General features: G+C 39.7%; 1 protein-coding gene across 27 annotated transcripts in view; it reads left to right on the top strand.

Moving 5' to 3' along the window:
- The window catches only part of ANKS1B (ankyrin repeat and sterile alpha motif domain containing 1B), a 1,261,968-nt gene that overhangs the window by 896,418 nt on the left and 340,704 nt on the right, over nucleotides 1-24,846 (top strand). The window lies entirely within an intron of this gene.

The following is a 24,846-nucleotide window of genomic DNA, read 5'->3' as shown; positions in this document are numbered from 1 at the left end:
CCTCTCTGCTTGTGTATGTTTACTTAAAATATTACCTTCTCAGCAAGTTTTGTTCTCACTTTCAGCAATGGCTTCTGTACTGCTGTATCTCTAGCACCTAGCACAGTGCCTGGTTCATAAAAATAGATAAGCACTCAATTAATCAATGAATGACTACCTGCTTTGTCACATGCTGCCCTTCATTTAAAGTTCAACTCAGATATTATCATATCGTGTCAATTTGTGCAACTTCCTTCAAAATGGAACCACTCCTTACCATCTAAGTAATTATCAACCTAGTCCTCACCAACCGCCTCTATCTAGATGAACTACCACAGTGCATTCTAATCTGTCATCCTTGGTTAGACTACATGAATCAAGTTCTCATTGGTCTCCCCCAGCCTGGACTATTCACATATGTCTAACCTCTGTCCAGGTTACCTTCTTACCCCTCTATAATTGAATTTCTATACAGTATCTGGAATGATCCTTCTCAAATATAAATCAGATCATGCTATACCCTGCTTCAATTCCCCAATGAATTTTCTTCCCACTTAGAATAAAGTCTTTATCCTGTCCTACAAAGGTCCTACTACCTGGAAAGCCCTTCCTTCAGAACTTCATACACTTGCTCCTATACATTGTCAAATCTCTACTCGGATGTGACATCTTCACAGGGGCCTTTGTGAGCTAAAATTCACATCCTTCCCTTATCGTCACTGTCCTTGCTATTGCTCTGCTTTATTTTTTCTTCACGCCACTTAGAGCAATCTGAAGTTATATTATTTATTTGCTTTTTTTCTTCATTATTTTCCATCTCACCCTCAGGAAGCAAGATCCATGAGGTCAGGGACCTTGACTGTCTCATTCTTTTTTCTATATATCCAGCCCCTAGAATAGCACCTGTCACATAGTAGGTACTCAAGAAATACTTGTGGTATGAGAGAATACACTGACCCTCCCTTTCCTCTGAGATTTTATGGCCCTGTGCTTGTTCCTATCAGAAGGTACTAACAACATTCAGCCACTTCTATGTTATAAACATCCTGAGGGCAGAGACAGTGCAACATCCTTGAATTTCCCATGATGCTTAACCCAGTACATGGACATTCTTTTAAAAATGAATGAGTGAGTGAGTGAGTGAGTGAATGAATATTTTCCTCACATGTCATTCAAATGTATATTTTTAATCAGAGCACCTCAATTTTAAGATATACCTATAATCCTGTACACACCATTTGATAATGCAAAACAAGAGAAACTGAACCTAGAATTATTTGGAGAATAAATGAAGTGTTTATTTCTAATACAGAATATTATTATTCTCATTAGAGAAAATAATATAATAGAAACAATACAAAATTAAGCTTCTATCGAGAGGCTGATGGAAGAGCTTACTATGCACACAAATTAGTAGAGAGTATATAAAAACATCCAGATGCATGTTCAGCAGCACAAACAGAGTGTTATAATGCCACAAATTGATGCTTTGCCTTCTTAGGTAATGAGCCCAATCTTCAGATGGTTAATAGTGTCATTTTATTGCCAGCTCATTCATCTGCATTCACTTTAAGTTTGCACTGCCAGAAAATGGACAAAATGCCTCTTCATTTTGTTTATGCAATTTCAATCTTCAGAATATTTGTATTCTTCATCTGTCATGAGAAGAAATATTCCATGATTGCTACCTGGGATTCTTTAATTAACATATTGTGGTGTGGAATTAGTGAGATTGTTCCTAAACAGAGAAAAGGTGCTTTGCTCAGTACAATCTTGATGTGTTAGCACACTTCAAAGCATATTTTTTGTGCTTTGTTTGTATTTGTTGCATCAAGCTTCAAAGAAAAAAGTTTATTCCTTTTGTAAGAATAGCCATTTTGTAATATGTCTTTTTTAATACTGAAATATTCACCAAAGCAAAGATGTACATCTTCTCAAGTGCATTTGATACATTCAACACATAGAATGCATCTTTCTCGCCGTCTTTTGCAATGCTTGACCTTTTGTAAAGCTTAATTATCCATTTTCACCCAGCACCTACTTCCCTCACTAACCCCAACTCTGTCTTTTCTCAGCTCTGAAAGCTTTCCTGGACTTCTTGAAGATCAAATTTCACCTTTTTCCCTTTTTATGAAAGGAAGCAAACCCAAAGTTCCAAGAGAAAATGGCTTTTTTTCTACTCTCCCGGAAATGTTAAGTGTATTGTGTTTTTTCTGTCTCTTTCGACACAGGGATATTACCTGATTACTTGTTTTCAACATATAACTTAGTTTTTTGCAGATAAGAATTGTATGTGGCCAAGTCTTTGGATAATCCTCTACTACATTTTCCTTTTTAAAAAGGCATAAACACTTTTGTCCTTTGATAATGTAACACCTGAAGGTCAGGCATCCAAAGGATTTTCATTTTAAAGGTTTGCAGGACTTTGTATCAAGGCTCATATTGCATCTGCTCTCTTCATATCCCTCATCCTGAGTTGACAGTGTATTTCAACACATAAGCAACTTTTATATTGTATGCTCACTCTGTTTTTCAGTATTTCCTCTTCTAATGTTTTCCAATTTTATAATACCTTTTGGAAATACTTAGTAGTTGTCTATACTCAATGTCTCCCCGTTTCCTTTGTTCCACTAATCCCTCAACTGGCTTGAGTTGTTTCTCTGCTGTGACCCCCTACAACCAGTGCTAAAGTCACCAGTAAGCAGAAGAGCAGGAATTCCATAAGCCCTTTGTTATCTCCACCTTATTTGACTTCAGCAGACTCTGATACTATTGACAATTACTGTTATCAACCAAACTGGGTTCATTTGCCTGCACACAATGGCGGCCAAAACACTGAAGCACTGGATTTTGTAGAGAGAAAGGTTTATTGCAAGGCGGCCAAGCAAGGAGGCAGGAGTCCAGCTCAAATCCGTTGCCCTGTACCAGCCTTAAAGCAGTATATTTAAGAGAGATTTTGGGGGAGGGGCTTCAGGGTTGGTTAGTGATTGGCAGAAAGGAATGGGAAGTTTTGAAAGTCCCTTGAGCATGCGCAGTTGTCCCTTCGTGCTTTTCCGTGGGTTGCCTTTGCAGATTCATGGGGAACTGGTCTGAAACATGACGTGGAAATTCAGGCTGTGATATCAAAACGTCACCCTTCAGGGGAGCAAGTCTATTCTGTGCTATTCTGACTCCAGTCAGCCTTATTGGTTCCAGCCAGTTTCAGCCAGTCAGCCAGTTTTGTTGCAAGCAGAGCGAATTATAACAAGCTGTTTCTTCATCTGTCTTCTTGCAAGGCAAGCTCAAGCACTCTTGTTAACTCTATGGGGCAAATTTTCACTATTAACATTGTCTTCTTTCGGCTTCCATGATACCTAGTTACTCTCTGCATCTCTGCTGTTGTCTCTCTGCCTACTCATTCTCCTCGGTTAAATCCTGGAGTTCCTCAAAACTCAGACCCAAAAATATTTGATGACTAGTAAGTGTTGTTATCACAGGACTCTTGATCTTAGTGCAGTGTCTGGTATTCACTTTTGTTCATTGCTACTGTTACGTTACTACGCAATGAACACCTGAATTTTAGTGGCGCTTTACTTCTGAGTTCTGCCCAGTTTAACCAATATTTATTGGAGCTACATATATTTAATTATTTTTTTTCACTGAATGGCACTGAGAACCTCTGAATGAACGGATTAAATTACCCCCTTTTCTATGCTCAGTTTGAGGCTTTGGCCAAAAATATTTTTGCTGTTATTCCAATAGAAGATTTGCATTCTGTATTATTAAAGAACGTTACCCCAAATTTTAGCGGCATATAACAACATTTATTATCTCCCAGTTTCGTGGGTCAGGAATCCAGGTACAATGTGAGTAGGTCCTCTGTCTCTGGATCTTTCAGGGAGCTACAGCTGTCTCAAGACTCAAGTCAAGAGGATCTACTTCCTAACTCACTCATTCAGGCTTTTAGGGATTTTCAGACTGAGGCCTCAGTGCCTCACACACTGTTGGCTGAGGCCTCCCTTAGTTCCTTGTCACCCCATAGAGCATCTCACAACATGCTGCTAGCTTCAACAGAATGAGCAAGTGAGAGGACAAGACAGTGCTAGCAAGATGGAAGTCACAGTCTTTTGCTACCTAATCACAGAAGTGACATCCCATCTTTTTGCCATCTTCTATTCATTACAATAAAGTCACCAGATTCAGTTCTTACACAAAAGGAGGTGTTTACACAAGGGTGTGAATACCAGGAGGTGGGGACCATGGGGTAGGGCGGGCAGGGTGGGGGCACATCTTAGAAGTCTGCCAGATAAGGAGAATGGCATGAACCCGGAAGGCAGAGCTTGTAGTGAGCCGAGATGGTGCCACTGCACTCCAACCTGGGTGACAGAGTAGGACTCTGTCTCAAAAAAAAAAAGTTTGCCAGATACATTTTATAATGATCTACTTTACAGTCTAGTTTCCATTGTCCGCATTTGTAGTTAAAATGGAAGAACCCATCAAAAACTACAAGCAAAAAGAAAACACCCTTTAGTTCCTTGGACCATTTCCTGGGACTGTGATGTTCACAATCTGATGATTTAAGAGCCACCTTTGCTATTGCCACTCAAAAAAGAGGCACATGTCTCTGGTCTGTAGAGTTAGGTATAATGTAGCATGATGTAAGATTATGCAGAAGTTAGGGACACTAGAGATTTGCAAATTGTACATAATCACTTCATAACCTGAACATCACTGATCTAAGTGATATATACAAATCAGTAATCCTATAAAACAGCACAGTTTCTTAAAATGTATTTATTCTTCATTGTTGCCTCATTACTGAAAAGAGCATTTTCCCATATATGTTAGGTCAGTGAGTCTACTAAACTCTATTGGACAAAACTTTAAGAATGTTAGCAAATAAAACAGGTTCTAATAAACTAACATAGCTAGCAAGTTACAAGTGATCATTTAATTTTAGGCCTGAACAAAGAAAATAGATCAAAGCAACAGTTGACCCCCTCAAAATGGTATGAGCAGGGATGGTAGGGATTGAAAACTCAAACATTTTTAAAGAAAAGATAATATGGAATGGTGGAAACTGTGGTACACTGGAGAGCAGAAATCCTGACCCTCCTCACCCCCAATATGGTGTTTTTTTCATAAACACTTTGTTAACAAAACAAAGCACTGGGGGCCAGATTTAGTTATAGCTGTCACTTGCTACCCTTATGTCATAGACGAAGAGAATCACTCTAGAAATAACTCTTAATATGATGAGATCACAGATTATTTCAGCCTTAGAAAGGACTATTATGAATGTGACATTCTTTTAAAGAAGTTACACCTGAATTTTAAGGACCTTGAACAAACTAGAGTCTTTAAGAGAACAGAGACATTCTATGAAGAGAATTTTAAGGAACTTGAAAGAATCAGCATCTTCAAGAGAACAGAGTCATTCAAGAGAACAGTCATTCAAGAGAACAGAGTCATTCTCTGAAAGGCGCTAGTTCCTTCAAGGTCCTTAACATTCAGATGTTTGTTAATTCTAGTCTTGATGGTTGACGCAGATGTGTGTAAACTTTAGCAGAAAAGTGTACAACCAATGTTATTTCTTTAAAAGTCTAGAAAGGAAGGTTCAGTCTTATTTCCCTGTCACTTAGAAAAATGATAGAAACTTGTTCCTATTTCTTCTGCTATTTTTGAGAAGGGCAATGACAAAATATAGCCCACAGGCACAGATGCTCTCATGGTACCTTTTGACAGGGCAACTTTTCATTCTCCCATCCCATCACTCACTCTTCATCTACCCTCATTCTTTTCACTTGCAATTCTTTTTATTCTTTTTATTGCATGTCTTAAACTCACTGCCACCCAATGTTGGCCTACCACCCAGTGGACATCAGTTAAAGATACATGGTCAAAGAGAATCTCACACCCACATATGTGCACTGTTAGCATGGAGGTCCTAACCTAAAGTAAATACACGATGGGACCCAGTCTAACTGAGGGCATAGAATATTCTCTTTCCTATAGGTCCATTCCTTAGTAAGACAGGCTGTGGTATTCCCAGGGTTCTTATAAGCTCCAGTTCTGAAAATGTCTTGTGGTTGTTTTTTGTTTTTCTGTTTGTTTGTTTGTTTTTTTGCTGGGGGTGCAAAACAGATATGCTTGGTGCTCAGGGGTTGGCAAACTTTTTCTGTAAAAAGCCATATCATAAATATTTTATACGCTGCAGGTCATATGTCCTATACTGTGGTTACTCAACCCTGTTGCAGAGTGAAAATAGCCATAGATGACTCAGAAATGAATGAGTGTGGCCGTGTTCCAGATAACTTTATTTACAAAAACAAGCAATAGACCAGGCTTAGACTGTCGGCATAGTTTACTGACCCATGACTTATCAATAAATATCCAGCTAGATTAAGAGCTTTTCCATACTTTTAAGAATCTTCTAAACAGGGAAGAACTCAGATCAGAAATATAGCCTACTTTATCAGACTAGTGAAAGGCCCCAGGATGACCCAAGCCTCCTGATGTCATCCCAAAGAAATGTGTAAAATAAACAGGGATGACATTGGCTGTATGTCTGTTAGAAAAATGTCAGCTCCTTTGGCCATTTTCATGGGACTATATGCTATTCAGTGTTCAGCACTTATTTCAGTCAATAAACAGGTGCTTATTGAATATACTGTACTCGCAGATCTGATGCCAAAACTATGATTCTTACAGAGTTCTGTTTCTGTGCCGCAAACTTTCCTTACTTTTTCTAATATTGTTTCATTAGCTTCTTATGCTTAGTCTATTTTATACATTGATATTCCCTAAAATTCAGCCTTAATTCTCTCATCTTCTTCCTTCCCTTACCCTCCTGAGGCACCTTCATTTGCCTGCATAGCTTCTGCTATCACCTTCATGTGAGCAACTTTCAACCCTCGTCTGGGTTTGGAGCTCTTTCTGCCTTCAGAACGCCTATATCTGAACACAGCTGAAGTCCATTTCTTTTAAAAAACCCAGCCTCCATTCTATTATATTAATCGTTATTCATTCATTCTGAAAATAACTGAGTGCCTACTATCTACCAGTCATTTCCCTTAGCACTAGGGTTACAGTAATGGGTAATATAGATGAAGCCCTTGCCCTCACCAAATGCGTATTCTAATGAGAAAAATTTATTTTTATATAGAGATACCTTTGAAATGATATTTCATTATATATACATGCTATATTGTATAACATTACATATATTCATATTATATCATAACCTATTACATATAATATATACTTTATAATACAAATTTATTTTTATTAATATAATACATATATATACTCTAATACATTTCTTTGTTGTATATTATATGATATATTATACAATAATATAATAATTATAATATGTTATATAATTATATGCAATAGACAAATGTCATTAAAAGACACAAGGTGCTGATAATATACTCAGAAAGAGCAGTTGACTTGCTGAAAGACTGTAAAAGATCACCTTTCTAAAAAAGAAATGGTTGGTGCCAATGGATGAGAAAGGAAGAAAAACTAATTGACATTAAGGTAAAAAACCTAAGTTATTTGGGTTATATAAATGTTGAAGTGACAGCAGGTCATTCAGATACTTTTTATTATTCCTTAGCCTGGCACACAGTATGATCAGGGTAGTGAACTCTAGCCACTGTAACAGCTCCAAATTCTCAGTGCTTTAACACCATTAAATTTATTTCTCACACATGCTAAGTCCAGTGTGGGTCAGGCAGCTCTCCTCCAACCAGTAATTCAGGGACCCTGGCTTCTTCGGACCCTTCCATCCTGGAGTTCTTTGTGGGCTGCCATGACAGCAGGATAGAGAGGAACATAGAAGATCACTTGGGATGTTCTATTGCCATGACTGGAAATGCATCACTTATTTTAAGCCGCATTTGATTCACCAGGATTCAGGTTCATAGCCCTCATTAAACTGCAAAGTAGTCCAAGAAATATTATTTCTCTTCCTAGGAATATGTGATAGAATTCCTGAGAATCCAGTCATTCTGTGCCAGCAACATCATCTCCTTCTGTACCTTAACTGTCACCCTTCTTCCCATGGGTAACTCCTATTCATTCCTTAATACTTAAGCCTTGGAGAAATCTTTACAACATCTTCTCTCTGGGATAGATGATTTAACCTTCCGTGTTCCCATTACACCTCATAAAAACCACCTATTGACTAATTTGTCTCTCACTCAAGATTAGGATCTTGGCCATGTTCATCTTCCTTTCCTGGGTATGGAGCATACAGATCGTGAACATAATAATGCCCAGTTAATATTTATTAGACTGGACTGAACCAAACAAGAATGCAAATTAGAGGTCGGTTCCGAATGGGTCAGGTTGGGATGCCCAAAGATATTTCCAAACTGAGTGCCTTTATTTTTAAATGTTTTACAAATTGATAGGGCGTGTCCTTTATGCATGTAACCATGACAGCACTGGTAGCCTACATTTCCTAGGGTGAGATTCATGCTTCCTGTTTACAAGTGATGACCAGTAACTAGTCTGTTCTACAGGGTCACATCGAGAGAAGGAATGGCCAATGTTCATGAAGCTCTCTGTACCCTTTGAAATGACAAAGCCCCCTATGTACAAAATGCAAAATAGCAATAACTGTATGGACTGGATAGATTTTTAAACAGCTGCTGGGTGTGAGAGCACACAATTCAAACTTACTTACCTGTGCTCTGCTCCCAGTTTCCTGTGCGGTTTCACAAAGCAAGATGGCTACTACATTCTTCCCAAGCTAAAGAGGCAGAACTTTTTAGTGTTGTTTTTTTTTTTAAGAATTTATCTTGAAATCATTTATTATGTAGACCACAGAGCTGAAATATCACTTTTACTCCTAATCTCCCTCTGATATTTACAGAGAAATGGGGAAGGAATTAGTCAGGAAAATAGGTTCTGATCTATTGCTATCTCCAGCAGCTGTCATCCTTCAACTCCGAGAAGTTCACCCCCATTTAATAAAGAACAGTGGCTCCCTTGGAGTTATCCTGAAGTCTGTAGTGAGAGAAATAGGGCTTTAGATATCTGAGCACCTTCCCTTCCTTACATAATTCGTCAAAGAATAATCACAATTTAGAGCTGGAAGGGACCTTTGAATCTCCAGCTCATCATCTCACTGGAGTCGTTTCACAGGTGGGGAAACTAAGTCCCAGTCCTATTAATTGACTTGCCCCAAGGAAGATTGCTTCTTAGTAACTGAACTGGAACTAAATCCCAGATATCTGTGCTCATGACAGTTGCCTCCTGAGTGAATACTGTGCTGTGTCAGAGACCCAAGGCTGTGAGTTGCTTGTGTGTTTGTGAAAGAATCCAAAAAGGGACAGGAAATGAAAGAACCAATTGACTAGAAGCAAGAACAGGGATCATTTATAAAATCAGCCTTCCTTTTACATTTCAGGCTTAAAAGGCAGTTTTTGCAGCCTCCACGGACCACTGCACTCCTTTCTCAAGGCTAGAAGGAAGGCTTGCGGCAGGAATCCAAGAGCTCTAGAAATACAGGAAAAAGACAAATATGGAAAAGAAGAAAGGCAGATATAGGCCATGTGAGCTGTCCAGCAGCCACCAGGGTCATTCACTTATTTATCCTTGAAGGCAGCCTGAGAGAAGCTTCACTGATAGCATACAGTGCTGTTTCAATAAGTAAAATAATCTTAATTTATTTTCCTTCTTAATCTGGGTAGAGAGGAAGGAAAAATAGGCAAGATGGAAGGTCGTTCTCTAAGAGAAAGTGAAGACACACCTTTAGAGCATTAAACTCCAAGGAAATGACATTTTTATGGGATTAATCTAGGAAGCAGCATGATGGAATGAATGGTTGGGAACATGGTCAGACTATCCGAGTTTGAATCTTGGCTCCATTCTTTGCCTAATTGTCTGACCATGGGCAAGTTTCTACATCTTTCTGTGCCTGGTTCCTCACCTTTATAATGAGTGTAATGATTTCACCTACTGTATAGAATTAAATGGGTCAATATTTGTAAAGCACATAAAATGGAGCTTTCCAAAGCATATGTGCTATATTCGTGTCTATTAAATACGCAAGGTTTGAAGCTGAACCAAGAAAAAAGGTAGGGTTCATTCAGCCCATTAATTGTACCTGAAAATTACTACTCCAGGCATAAACAGTAAGCAAAATGTATCTCCTTTCATTTACATTCAATAGATATTTATAAACCACCTGCTGCATGCCAGGCACGGTACTAGCTATTGAGAATTTGGTGTTGGGAAGCAAGACCTACAAGGTCACTCTCCTCATGCAGCTTAAATTCTAGTGAGGGACCCCCCAAAAAAGAAGAAAAACTATGTAATTTCAGTTAATGATAAATGCTGTGGAGAACTATTAAGCAAGAAATGGACAGAAAATGATGGGAATTTGTGAATGCTATTTTAGGTGGATAAACTAGAATTCATACTGAGGTGGCTTAACTGAGGTTCTTAAACACCCCACTGTATTGTCTAAACACTGTACTTCAAAGCACCCTAAGGATACTAAGGGGATAATGAGATGAGTAAGCTAAATAATCCACTTAAGGCATCTTTAAGGAATTTGCAATCTTGCAGGGCCTCAAAAAATAACTCTTTCAGTTTTTAGTTAAATCTAATTTAATCCTAGTTTAGCCACCTACTGCTTATGTCACCTTGGCCAAGTTACTTAAATTCTCTAATCCCAGTGTCCTTATCTATAAAATAATAGATAAGGAACCTATCACATTAGGTCATTGTAAGATATAAATACAAAAATGCATATGAAGTTTCTGACATTTAGAGGAACTCAATATTAGTTATGACCACTTGCATTTGTTCAATAAATTCTCCCTAAACTAACAAAAATCAATACATTTTTGATGTTGCTTTTGCCTGGAGCCAAGAAGTAACAGAAAAGAACTCAATTACTGACATAAGAGAGTCCATGACTAAAAATGCCCGTGACTGCATTGTGTAGTGAACATTCTACTCTCAGCTAGTGGATTTCTCACAATGCAGATTATTCATTTTCTAGATAAGAAACTGGCAAAACTTTCTAATTTGATTGTTATCTACTAAACTGATGATTTTGAAATATATTTAAAGTTTATTGTTTAGTCCGTCAGAAGCTAGAAGATAAGGTATTTAAAGTCATAACTCATGCCTCCCTATTTAAAAGATGAAATGGACAGAGCACGGTGGCTCATGCCTGTAATCCCAGCACTTTGGGAGGCCAAGTCGGGCAGATCACGAGGTCAGGAGTTCAAGACCACCCTGGTCAATATGGTGAAACCCCATCTCTACTAAAAACTAAAAATAGCAAAAGTAGCTAGGCATGGTGGCGGGCACCTGTAGTTTCAGCTACTTGGGAGCCTGAGGCAGGAGAATCACTTGAACCCAGGAGGCAGAGGTTGCAGTGAGCCGAGATCCCACCACTGCACTCCAGCCTGGGCAACAGAGTGAGACTCCATCTGGGAAAAAAAAAAAAAAAAAAAACCAGATAAAATAAATAAGCCTAATACAGAGAGGTCTTCCTGCCTGCATCTCTTAGAAGCAATGCAGTCAGTTCCCAACACTGAGTGGGAATGGGAGAGAAGTTGGAAGAGGAGGAGAAATGAAGAGTACCTTAAACAGTAAGGACTCAATATAAATATACATAGTGTAGAATGGAATGGACGTGAACTGAGAAGCTGAGCAATCAGATCTTGACAGTGTAGTTCCATTTAGTTGCTAAAGGCATTATGATTTCATAGAAAAGCAGAACTGTGCATTTACATAAAAACTGTAAAATAGCATATTCGCAATTTTGAATAAGGCATTGTCACCTGCCTTTACCATACAATTGAAATAAGTGCTAACTTAATTATGGAATAGAATTTGGCTATATTTCCTTTTTTTTTTTTTTTTTTTTTTTAGATGGAGTCTCGCTCTGTCGCCCAGGATGGAGTGCAGTGACGCGATCTCTTGGCTCACTGCAAGCTCTGCCCCCCGGGTTCATGCCATTCTCCTGCCTCCGCCTCCCAAGTAGCTGGGACTACATACAGGCGCCCGCCACCATGCCCAGCTAATTTTTGTATTTTTAGTAGAGACAGGGTTTCACCATGTTAGCCAGCATGGTCTTGATCGCCTGACCTGTGATCCGCCCGCCTCGGCCTCCCAAAGTGCTGAGATTACAGGCATGAGCCACCATGCCCAGCCGAATTTGGCTATATTTCTTATTTTCAATCGATGGCATTCAAGTGAGATATTTCTGTTCAAGTTACGTCTGCAAATGAATTGAGCATTTACTTATGTCCCAAGACACAGTGCAAGGAGAAAAATAAGATGAAATTATGCAGTATCTGCCTTCAAGAAGATTTTAGTCTAGCAAAGGAAATCAGACCAATATGCAAGTGATCTTAATATAATACAAGTCAGAACATGAAACAAGCTATGATAGCAGTAAAAATACAAGTTTTGTATGTTAAGTAAAAGGGAAGGTATCTTCTGTTCAGGGAATCAGGAGTAGGTTCCTGGAGAAGGAGACAGATGAATCAAAAAGCCATTCCTATGTACCTTTAAAACTTCTTTGTTGTGGCTGAGCATGTTGGCTTATGCCTGTAATCCTAGCACTTTGGGAGGCCAAGGCAGGAGGATCGCGTGAGGGAAGGACTTCCAGACAAGGCCGGGCAACATAGTGAGACCCTGTCTCTCAAAAAAAAATTAAAAATTAGCCAGGCATGGTGGCACAAACCTATAGTCCTAGCTACTCAGGAGGATTGCTTAAGCTCAGCAGTTAGAGAGCAGAGAGCTATGATCCCATCACCGCACTCCAGTCTGGACAGCAGAATGAGACCCTGTATCTGAGAAAAAATAATACATAAATAAAGTTAAAAAAGAAAACTTCTTTGTTGTGGAAGTTTGTGATAACTCATGACACTCCAAGCAAAAAGTGATCCAAAGCATATGTTTAGCTAACAGGCAGAGATGCTATTTTTTTTCTCATTCGTAATAACCATCCTCTGGTTATTACAGCTGAAATACAGCTAGGGCCATCAATCCAGCTATAAATTTCATTCATCACTTTGTCCTTCAAGCTGTAATGAGACAAATATTTCAAACCCAAACAAATACCTCTAGTGAGCTTCAATGGAGCAGGCTAAACTAGTGACATAGTTACTATTCTTTCTTCCCTAAGCTAAGCACTGTTTCATTATGTGGCATTTCTTTATCGTTATTTGTGTGGGGGGTGAGGAGGGGTGGTAATCAATGGGATTTTCAACTTCAAACCAGTAGTCCTTACACCTATCCTTTGGCTTTGGATTCTAGCCTGATGGTTGGTCTTCTGTGAACCCCTAGTGAACGCTCTACCTAAAGAATACACATTCTCCAAGATGTTCCTCAGCATGCCAGAAAGACATTCTGGGCCAAACATCTACGTTAATAGCAATCACTTAAATAGAAGATTGCCTATATGCCAGGCACTATTCTAAGTACTTCAGATTCACTCGAAGTTAACACATTTAAATCTCAAAATTAAATCCCTATCTTGCAGGTGAAGAGATTAAAGCTCAAAGAAGTTAAGTAACTTGCCTAAGGTCACACCACTAGTAAGTGTCAGAGTCAGAATTGAAACTGGCTCCAGAGTCTATGCCCTTAACTGCTTTCCTCTGCTTCCTGTTACTGGAGTGCCCCATCTCTGTGCTCTGTGGAATCACCCATCAATATGCTCATCTTGGGGAAAAAATGACTGGCCATTTTTACTATCTTACACAAGTCTATGGCTTTCTATTTTAGTAAGTAGACATTCAGCTTTTTCTTTTTTTAAAGTTAATAGATAACTACTGCCCTTATCAAAGGAAATGAGTACCCAAGAAACTGCCAGATTCCTCTTTCATGTCTTCAAGAGGAAATACATTTTAGCTTTACTTGTAGTCCCTGAAATTCATGAAGGTATAAGTGCTAAATGGATACACTTTAAATCATTTATAAGGTTATAATTTATGAATCACAGAGTCCTGACAGGTTAAAAGCTTTTCCTTCAATGCGTTATATTAGTTTTAACCCTCAACCCCTTCTTTATTTGGAAGCTACTGCTTGGTGGCAAAGGATTGTATTTACAATTTTCTAAATACTAAGAGGTAAATGTATTATAAGAAAGTTTTGAATGTGAAATTTTCCCCACAGATGTACAAGAGATTATTTCAGTAAATGTAGAGAGATCCATTTCCCTGCCTGTCACCTCTGGGACTCAATTACATTATCATGCACTTCAGCCAGATCGCTTTTCCTAGTGCCACGTGATATAGACATAAAGTAACAATTACCTTGTGTCCCGAGACCCAGCAGACTCAGAGGTAGATGAAAGGAAGCTAGAGCAACTCCAGAGGCATAACGTCTGCAAACACCCACACGGCCATGCACAGACACTCACTAGCAAATTGCTCATTGTTCATCCCTTCAATCAGACTGTCCATTCATTTCAGCTCTATGCTAAGTCCAGAGATGGAAATGGAAACGTGGAGAAGACTTGGTCCCTGCCTCAAGGAGTTCTGCCTACATTTTAGATAGAGATAGATATGTCAAAAACTAGAATACTATGTGGAAAATGCTACAAGAGGAGAGAAGAGCTAAATGCAGGGCATCGGGGAAGGCTTTTTGGACAGGTGGATGACGCTTGAACTGAATCTCAAAGAATGAATAGGTGTTTTTAGCCAACTAGGACATTGAAGGAGTCACTTCAGACAGAGGGTGCCGCCTGTGCCTGCTAGGACTAGGACTAGGGACAATAAGGAGAAATGGATGTCCATATTCATCCTCCCTTTCTCTCTCTCTCTCTCTCTCTCTCTCTCTCTGCCCCCCACCTCCATCCTCCCCTCTGACAAACATGTACACACAAACACACATACAATCACTTCCTTCCCCATATATTAACCCCAAGAGAAACTATAAAAGAAACTCCCCCAAATGTCTCCAATTCACTCTAGCATTTTTTCTTCTCTAGAACTTACAAAAACTGGCATTTATCTTTGTATACAGTCATATGCCATGTAACAACATTTGGGTCAATAATAGACCACATATATAAGCGGTCCCATAAGATTATAATGGAGCTGAAAATTTTCCATCACCTAGTGATTTATGTTAAATTGCCTACAGTTTTCAGTACAGTAACATGCTGGACAAGTTTATAGACTAGGAGCAATAGCCTAGGTGGGTAGCAGGTGATATCTAGATTTGCGTAAGTACACTATATGATGTTTGCACAATGACAAAATCACCTAAGGATGCATTCTGATGTATCCCTGTGGTTAAGTGACACAGAACTATATTTGTATGTATTTCAAATGTATACCCAAGGAAATTACATATTCCTGGAAGGTAGGAACTTTATTCCCTTTGGCATTTATATAATATCTAGGATGATGTTATATATATTGTCCTAGATATACAATATCTGGGATGATGTTATATATATGATGCACTGTAGTGCCTAAAAATTCTTGTTGAATTAAATAAATAATAACTACTAAAACAATCGTAAGAGTGACTCTACTGGGGATTCCCATAAATAGAGCTGAATATTCTTAGTCACTCCATTGTCTGAGATAATTAGAAATTCTGGACTGACAAACACACACACACACACACACACACACACACACACACAAACAGACTATGAGGCTGGAAACATTTTCCTAAGGATCAAGCTATTTTTTGTTGTGACTGCTGTTCTCACTCCAATGGTAGTGGAATAGTTCTTAGATTATCCCTTAACTATAAATATAAAAGGGGTTTTCAGGAACTCCAACCAGGGCTTCAAAATAGGATAACAGCAACAATCATAGAGCAACACTTCTCTGCATATTCTAGGCCTTACTGAAATTCTCCTAATGATTCATTCAAAGTGTCGCCTGTCACATGTGCACTGTTAACTAGACTACCACTGACCACGAGACATCTGCCCTTTTCTGCCTCTCTTGCTCTAGCCTATTATGGTAATGTCTTCTGTCACCAAGGCTTGAGACAGTGCCACCAGGACCTACCAAAAGTGATCTCAGTCCTGTTCATACTCACTGAAGGTGCCAAATCTGCCAGCAATGAATGCCAAGGGCTGCTTCAGAGCTGCAGGTGCCCAATGTGTCAAGGGTACTGATGTCTGTGTCTCTGGCTATGATACCCATTGTCTTCCCATCAAGGACATCTTAGCCAATGCCAAATGAATGTTCTGCCAGTGCCACTGAAGCTTGCCAACGTGGCCATCATTGCCAACTGCTGGTGTCCAGTGTTGAGGGCACCAATCTCTGCAATATGGCACCATCTCTTCTTGCTGACAAAGTTGCTGGTGCCAATTCTGCCGACTCCTTTTGTTCTCAATGTCCCAAAAATGTTTCATGATACAGCTATTTAATTGAAACCTCTTCATCTTAAGGGATGGTCCATAGGAGACTGGCCAGGGCACAGTCAGAGTGCCAGATTTTAAATTCATTCAGAATCACCCATTCTGTTTGATACTCATCTATTATTCCTTGAATCTCTGAGCAGAGTCTTTCCAGGCCCCTGGAATCCTCATTGAGCACAGACTGCTACAAGCCTGTCCCTGCCAGTCACCCATACATTCCCACACACGATGGACGAATGCAGTACTCTTCAAGCTGAGACCCATGCCACACAGCGGCAACCATCAAACTGACAGATTCCTGATCCATGTTTTAGAACAAGGATGATTTTATTTTGTGTTTCAGGAAATTATGCTGGTCTACCATCAAGATACCCAGAATCTGACTATTTCTTGCTGCCTTTACTTTAGTACTTTGTCCAAGCCACTAGCCCCTTCCTTCTGGATTACTGCCACAGCCTCTGAAAAGACTTCCCTATTAGCTTTACTCAACACGGCAGTCAAAGTGATTCTGCTGAAATGTAAGCCAGGTCATGTCCCACGTCTACTCAAATGCATACACTGACTCCCCATTTCCCTCAGATTGAAAGCCAATCCTTGCCACGTCTTATGAGCCCTCACTTATCTGGCCTCTGGTTCCCTCTCTTCTCTGTGCCCACACACTGCTCCAACCCCACTGGTCTCCTTGTCATTTCTTGAACATACGCTGGACCCTCCTTCCTGAGGGCCTTTGCTCTAGTTGTTCCCTCTACTTGAAATCTTCACCCTCAATACAGCCAATCCACCGTCTTTATTTTTCATTTTTTTATTTTTTGAGACAGAGTTTTGCTTTGTCACCCAGGTTGGAGTACAGTGGCACAATCTCAACACACTGCAACCTCCACCTCCTGGGTTCAAGCAATTCTCGTGCCTCAACGTCCTGAGTAGCTGAGATTACAGGCACATACCACCACGCCTGGCTGGTTTTTTGTATTTTACTGGAGATGGGGTTTCACCATGTTGCCCAGACTGGTCTCAAACTCCTGAGCTCAGGCAGTCCGCCCTCCTCAGCTTCCCACAGCTTTGGGATTACAGGTGTGAGTCACTGCGCCTAGTCGATCCATTGTCTTTAAATCTTTATCCAAATCTCTTCTGAATGAAACTTCCCCTAACCACGCTATTTAATACTGCACCTGCCACACCATACATACACTCCAGTATTACCAATAACCCCCGCACTGTACTTTCTATTTTTTCACAGCACTTATCACCTTCTAACAGACTATATACTTTATTTATTATGCTTACTAATTATTATCTGTCTTCCCCACTTATAAAATGAACTCCACAAGGACTGGCACCTTCATATGTTTTGTTCACTGACACATCCAGAACAGTGCTTAGAATATAGCAAACATACAGTTAGTATTTGTTGAGTAAATGAGTGGGTGGATGGATGGATGGATGGATGGATGGATGGATGGATGGATGGATGGGTGGAATGGACAGTAGGTCCTCGTTTTTGTAACTCCCTAAGTGAATGTGAGTATACTCATGTTTGACCACCATGTGAATGATGTGTTTTGTACTGCTCTCCCCAGGTAGAACATAAGTTATTCATTTGTATACTGCTAACTCTGGTTGTGTGGTACATTTATCTGTTTGAAGTACTTCTGTGGATGATGTTATTAAGCACGTGCCTGGAGGCTCTGAGAAAGGACATGGTTTTTAAATATCAAATAAATAGAATTGACACTCAGGGCATTCATTACCTTCTGAAGACTCAAGTTTGGGGAAATTATTTTAGTTGAGACTAAAAATATGCAAATGATATTCCTGATTAATAGTAGCATTTCAAGTTTCTGTTTGAAGAGCAAAGCAGTGTACTATATAACCACCAAATAGCTGCATGAATATCAGAAAACATGTACTGTCAGAGAAAAAAAAGAGACCCCCTGTCTTTTTTCTAGACATAGTTCACATCACTGGTAGAGCTTGTGAATGCTAGTGAACATTGTTCAGCGCCTTATTCTAGTTGCAGTAAATCCTCTGTTCATCTTTAATCTGAACTCTTGCTTCATAAAAAAGCTTTGCAACAAGGAAATATATCAAAACCAATAACGATGGTTAACAAATGGCTCTAGGGTCAACATTACCTCAACAAGAATTTTAGAAATGAAAAGATGGCAAAAACATTTCCTTTTATTAAATTTTTAAAAACACCTCTTTTACCCAAAGCTTCAGGGAGAGGTACAATAAAACCATTCAATAAAGTAATTCAACATCGAGGACTATGTTATATGTCTACTGTGTTATGGCTCTACTGGTCTTTTCATCTGCATCCCACACAGATCCTACATGGCAGATAGCATTTCTCAAGTGCTGCTACAGATAGAGTTAATCTCCCTGGGCACAGAGGAAGCTAAAAAGACCAGTGCCTGACTGGTAGCTCACACACACTGCTTGAAATAAGACAGAGAGATTGTTTTGTAGTTGTTGCTGTAGTGGTTGTCCTTTTTTCCCAAGGATGCTTTATAGAACTTGGCTATGTTGGCAGCTTAACTCCTTTAACTTGAGTCTTCCCAGTGCCTTTGTCCACAGGGGATGCCTCCTATCCCTGATGACTAGAGACTGGACCAGTCTAGTGCTTCTAGGCTATTCTGGGCTGTTGGAAGTTGATCACCTATGTGTCTTGAAAATGTTTTTTAATCTAGTCCTTCATTGCTGTCCATTGCTTCACTTCTATTTTACTCCATGATCTAAGACTTGTCAAAATTAAGGATGCCTCAGGCCCTCTCTGGGCTAGACCTTAATTCTTTTCTCTTATTCATGAAATAGAAATCCTAGACAATTAAGAGACAGCGTCTAGTCCAAAGCACTTTCCTTTCCCTTTATTTCCCAAAAATGTAGTATCAAGTAACATCCAGATACTACTTCTTCACTACTTCTGCCCTGTGCCTATAGCTGGGAGTCTTTAATATCTGAACACTCGAGGAACCCCAAATCAGCGAGGCTCAGTTTGTAGTGGGAAAAATAATAGAGGGGTTACCACTTTCTGCAGCTGTGAGTCCATAGTGACATCAGACACAATTCTCTTACTTCTGAAGGTTTATGTTTCTCTTTATTCTTTTATAGAAACTGTATCCATAACAGAGTCTAATTGCAAACAAAGGAGCTTCAAGTAGCAGACTTATTTGTACATGTATACCTCCCTTGCTACAGATGCACAACACAGAGAGTTTATCACTTCTTGCTTTCCAACAACAGTCACAGTATATTAATCCTTTCCATTCCCACATAAGGAATATAATTATATGGGATACCCAGGCTCTCAGACTCCTTAAAGGGCATCTTCCTAAACATGACCTAAAACACTTTACAACTGAGGTGATATGTGTGAAATCACTTGAGGCTCTTTAAAGTCCCACATCATTGTTAAGTGATGTTCTCATCATTAACAGTGCTCAGCATTTTGGAGAGGTCTCTCCCAGCAAAGTTGCACTGCCATAGATAGCACTCAGATGGTGATGGGCAGACTTTTTTCTGGGGCCCTGTGGTCAGTAGATCAGCCTTTCTTTTTTATGTTCAATCAGCCTTTTAAGAGCCACTGATGAAAGAGCACAGTGATGTCTAAGTCCAGGTCTCACAGCCTGCAGGAGATTTGATCCTCACACTACTTGATAGACCTGCATTTGGACTTGGCAGCACACTCTCTGCTAGCACTGTTTGTCCTGGTTTATTTTCAGGACTACTGTTTGTCCAAGACTTGGGCAGCAGCAGGACAGAGCAGAAGAGTCTAGAACAAGGAGCCAGAATAGAGGGAAGTACCTGATGATATCAGCTATCTGTATTACAAAAGCCGTATCAGGCAGGAAGTCTGAGTGTACAAAGTACATCCAGGTGGGAAAAGAGAAGCTACGGTCCATGACAGCTTCCTAGGCAAGTTTAAGTAGGTGAGCCTGGCACATCAGGGATATTGGTACTGGTGGGTCTATGCAAATGATAGGTTGCTGTGTTTGTATCTGAGGAGTGGAGGCGATACGGGCAACAGCCCTTGCCCACGTGAGGACTTTCACTAGAAGGTCACATGTACTTCACATACAGGCATCCAGCTCTCACCTAGTCTAAACCATGTAGCTTCCAGACACTCTCACTGTTTTAACACAGAGTATTCACCCTGAAATTAGCTCCAACTATCCTTGTCAGAGCTGTAATTTCAAGAAAGGCGGGCAAAGTGTCAAAGCAAAAGGCAAGCCCTCCCCTGCAATCTCCACTGCACCCTAGAACTTACTGTTTTATGATTCTGACCCTCCTCAACTCTGAGTCCTCATTTCTTACTCCTTTCCGTGTGTTTTCCTTTGTGCTTTCTAAAATCTCATCTCCCCCTTTTCTTCCCATACAAACTCCCCAAAAGAATGATATAGGTTACACTTACCACTTCCTCATCTCTACCTCACAGCCCAACCTAGGGCAGCTCAGCTTCTGTGCTCTTCTCAGTAAGATGTCTGGTGACCTATTTCTGATTACCTATTTGTGATCCCACAAACACTCCTCCTTTGTCATTTTATTAGACTTCTCTGCAGCATCCCCTCACTGCTGACCATACTCTCCTTGACACTCTTATTTCCCCCATTTCTCTTCTTGTCTTGACCATTCCTTCTTTGGTCTCCCGAATATTATTCTTATCTTTTCCTTATTCATTGAAAGTGTTGGTTCATTCTCAGGCCACTACTCTTCTCTCACTAGAAAGTCACCTCTGCAGTCTTACCTGTGCATGATTCCAGCTCTCACGATAAAAATAACAAAGATTTATTGAATGCTTCTGTGTGCCAAGTATTGTGCTAAATTCTCATTGTGTGATTTCATTGAATACATATGGCAACCCTCAGCGATAGATATTCTTTTAATCTTTCACATTGCTCATCAGAAAATTGATGCTTAGGAAGTATGAGTAATTTACTCAAGGTCAGACGCTAATAAGTGAATTTGCCAACAGTTTCACCTGATTTTGATGATGCCCAAGGCCGCAGACTTCTCAAATTTAAAGTGCCATTGCATAGCATCCTAAATTTCTCATGTCTCAAAATTATTCATGTCATCCCAGTCTATTTTCTTTTCTCTTTTAGCTGGTAACACCACCATTTGCCCAGATATCCAAGTTACAAACTTGGGGTTTCCCTCCATTTTTCCCCCCTTACCTCTTGCATAGTTGTTACAAAGTGATGATGCTATGATTGACAGAGAAATGCCAACAAACACAGTTAAAGGATATGAAGCTTCTTTAATGATTAACAGATATGAAAATTTATGGCCCCACAAAACAAGAGATATTACAATGTAATGTAAAATGGAAGTACAGCCTTCACTTAAATGTTCTACATGAAACTGCCTTATTTTTAGTTATGTTTGTATTCAAGGAAAGGCTATGATACTGAAATAGAGACATTCATAATATAGTGGTTTAAAGAATGGAATATTAATTTCTCCCATATAATAGTCCTGAAGTGAGCAGTGCAGGTTTACAAGGTGGCTTTGCTCTATGCAATTCTGCAGGTACCCAGGACCTTCTATTTGTTGCTCTGTCATCCTCCAAAGTGCTACTACTCAAAGTGTGGTCCATGGACTGACAGCATTAGCATCATAGGAAGCTTGTTAGAAATACAGAATCTCCAATCCTCCCTCCAAATAACGGAATTAGAATCATCTGGTAATAAGATTCTCCACATGATTCCTAAGCATGTTGAGGTCTGAGAAGCATTTCCCAAACTCCAGGGTATCGTTTTGCCTGTGTAGTCAAAGCTGCACTGCAGGCACCGATATTCCAGCTTATAGGAAGATGAAGAAAAAAGAGGAATTCTAGGTCAAGGAACTTCTTTTAGCTAGAGGTGACCTGAAACATACATGCAACACTTTCATTAGCATTCCATAGGCTCAACCATATTTTCACAGCTGCAACCAGAAAAGAAGCTGATGTATCTTGTCTCTAGTCCGGTAGGCATGAACCCAATTTAACCCCATTGTGTGGAAGAAGAGAGGACAATTTTAAGGGAACAAGTAGTCTCTGTCTCAATTTTCTAACACTTTTGGACATAAAAATATCTGTTTAATCCATTATTGGCTTTTCAGGGTTCCTTATTCTCTTGTTCTAAATATCATGCCAATATCATAATTCTAGTTTAATAAGTTGCCCCATCAAGAACTGCTTTTCTCATTTAATCCCAAAGCTATTACAATGTATATCACCTTTCTCTCTCTTTTTATTTTTTTTTTACCTGTTTTTATTGGTTTCCTCCTGCTGTACCTTCCATCTTGTAGCTCTGTCATCTCATAAGGTATTATCCTTATCTGCACAGGAAAAGCTGGCTTCAGGCAAAGAGAAAGAATACCAGAATAACAGGCTGTCTCTGTGTGTGTGTGTGTGTGTGAGTGTGTATGTGTGTGTGTGTATGTGTGTGTGTGTGTATGATGTGTATCTGTGTGTGTGTGTGTATATATATATATATAACTCCACATATATATAACAGATCCATAATATTTCAAATAAAGCTAAAAAGTTAAGAGAAAATAAAGCCATAGAGGTCACGTAATCTTACAAAAGTCTTCTAGATTCGTGGTTTTCAAACATTTCTTTTTAAAGCCAAGAAAACTTTTCTTCCTCTTACTTGTATAAGACACATAAAATCAGAGTTACTCTGGCTGAAGTCGATCAAGCAGTCTCAGAGCATGGGTTGTTCAGCTGCCCCGTAGCTGACCCCCCTGCAACCCCAGAACTCCACAGAACACTGTCCTGTGGTTTCCCTGCCTGCTGGTCCACCTATCATGTTAACAGCATACTACTCTCTCTGAGGCCAAGTATTCTCTAAAAAACTGGAGGAAGGCCATTTGGGTGGAACAAGAACAAGGAAGGTGTTTGGTAAAATATATGTTAATATATCTCAATTTTCCCAAGACTAAAGCTTCACTGCTATCTCGAATTTCTGTCTCAGCTTAGGTTTTTTCAGACTTTGGAATTCAACTAATTGAATCAAATTGCCTTGTTGCGAGCCTCTGTGATGAAAGCCTGCAGCCTGCTCACCACTCTGCCTCTCAGATTATACAGTGAGCCTGACTTCCGTTCATGCTTAGCAGCACTGCTGGCCTGGCAGGCCCGTGGAGCTGTCACTTTCTAGCCCTGTCTTGCCAGATGTTCCCGCTGGAAAAAGAGTTTCATCATTGCTAATTTGAGAATGCAGTTGCGGTGCTCCCTGTGGGTGCTGCTGAAGATACATGAAAGAAATGTGAATGCCATCTGACCTTTAGTCTACATGTCCTATCATATACATATATATGAATTTTAGTTTTGTCTTTGGGCTTATTTTTTCTTTCCTGGGTAAATAGGATACTAATTTAAAATTAATTTACAAATCAAGGAATTGTAAAATTTAGGAATTATAAAGCAGCTTTGAGATCCTTGGTCCAACACCTTCATTTTAGAGCTGACACCACTGAAGCTTAGAGAGGTAAAGTGACTTGTCCATGGCTCCACGGCTAATAGAGTCAAGTCTGCTGTGCTATGGAAACAAAGTCCATTGCATTCTGTAACACAATATCCTATCTGGAATTGGTTCTTGATATATGGAGGTTTTAAATAGTTATGAATGTTATTGTTAGGCAGAAAAAGATAACCTTAGTTTTTGTAATGTGGAGTACAAAATAGAAATCTCTCCCACAAATAGATACCAAGCCACGGAAATGAATTTGTCATTTTGTCTTCAGGTATTCATTAAGTCACTTAATTTAACAAACATTTAGCATATGCCTGCCATGTGTGAGATGCTCTGCTGGATGCTTTAGGGACTTCAAAAATGATTAACACCTCATTTCTTCACCAAGGGGTAGGCAGTCCAATGAAGAAGACAGATACTTGCCTCTCTGTTATTGAAAGCAGACTTTAATAATACTATAGTAGAACTCTATGGAAAATACTACAGAAATCTAGCAAAAGATATGATTTTGGGGGAGAATAATGGTGACACTAGAGAAAGATTCACACAGGAGGTAATGTTTAAACAGGACCTTTTAAGGATAGATAGAATTTCATTAGGAGAAAAAGTAGAAACTGTATTCCTAGCAGAGGGAATGGCATGAGCAAAGGTGTGGAGGTATATTACATATACAGTGGATTATGCCCCCAAAATCAAACTCATACAACAAATAATTACTTAGTTTAGTTTAGGGTTAATAAAGATGCAGCATATAGGGCAGGGGCAAGGGCTTGTGCCTGTAATCCCAACACTTTGGGAGGTTGAGGCGGGCAGATTGCTTGAGCTCAGGAGTTTGAGACCAGCCTGGGCAACACAGCGAAACCCTGAACTCAACTAAAAATACAAAAGAAAATTAACCAGGTGTAGGGTGCACACCTGTGGTCCCAGCTACTAGGGAGGCTGAGGTGGGAGGATTGCTTGAACCTAGGAGGCGGAGGCTGCAGTGAGCCAAGATAGAACCACTGCATTCCAGCCTGGGTGCCTGGGTGACAGAGTGAGACTCTGTCTTAAAAAAAAAAA

Source organism: Theropithecus gelada, chromosome 11, assembly GCF_003255815.1.
Source record: "Theropithecus gelada isolate Dixy chromosome 11, Tgel_1.0, whole genome shotgun sequence".
NCBI classification, from domain to species: Eukaryota; Metazoa; Chordata; class Mammalia; order Primates; family Cercopithecidae; genus Theropithecus; species Theropithecus gelada.
This window is presented reverse-complemented; position numbering and strand designations above follow the sequence as displayed.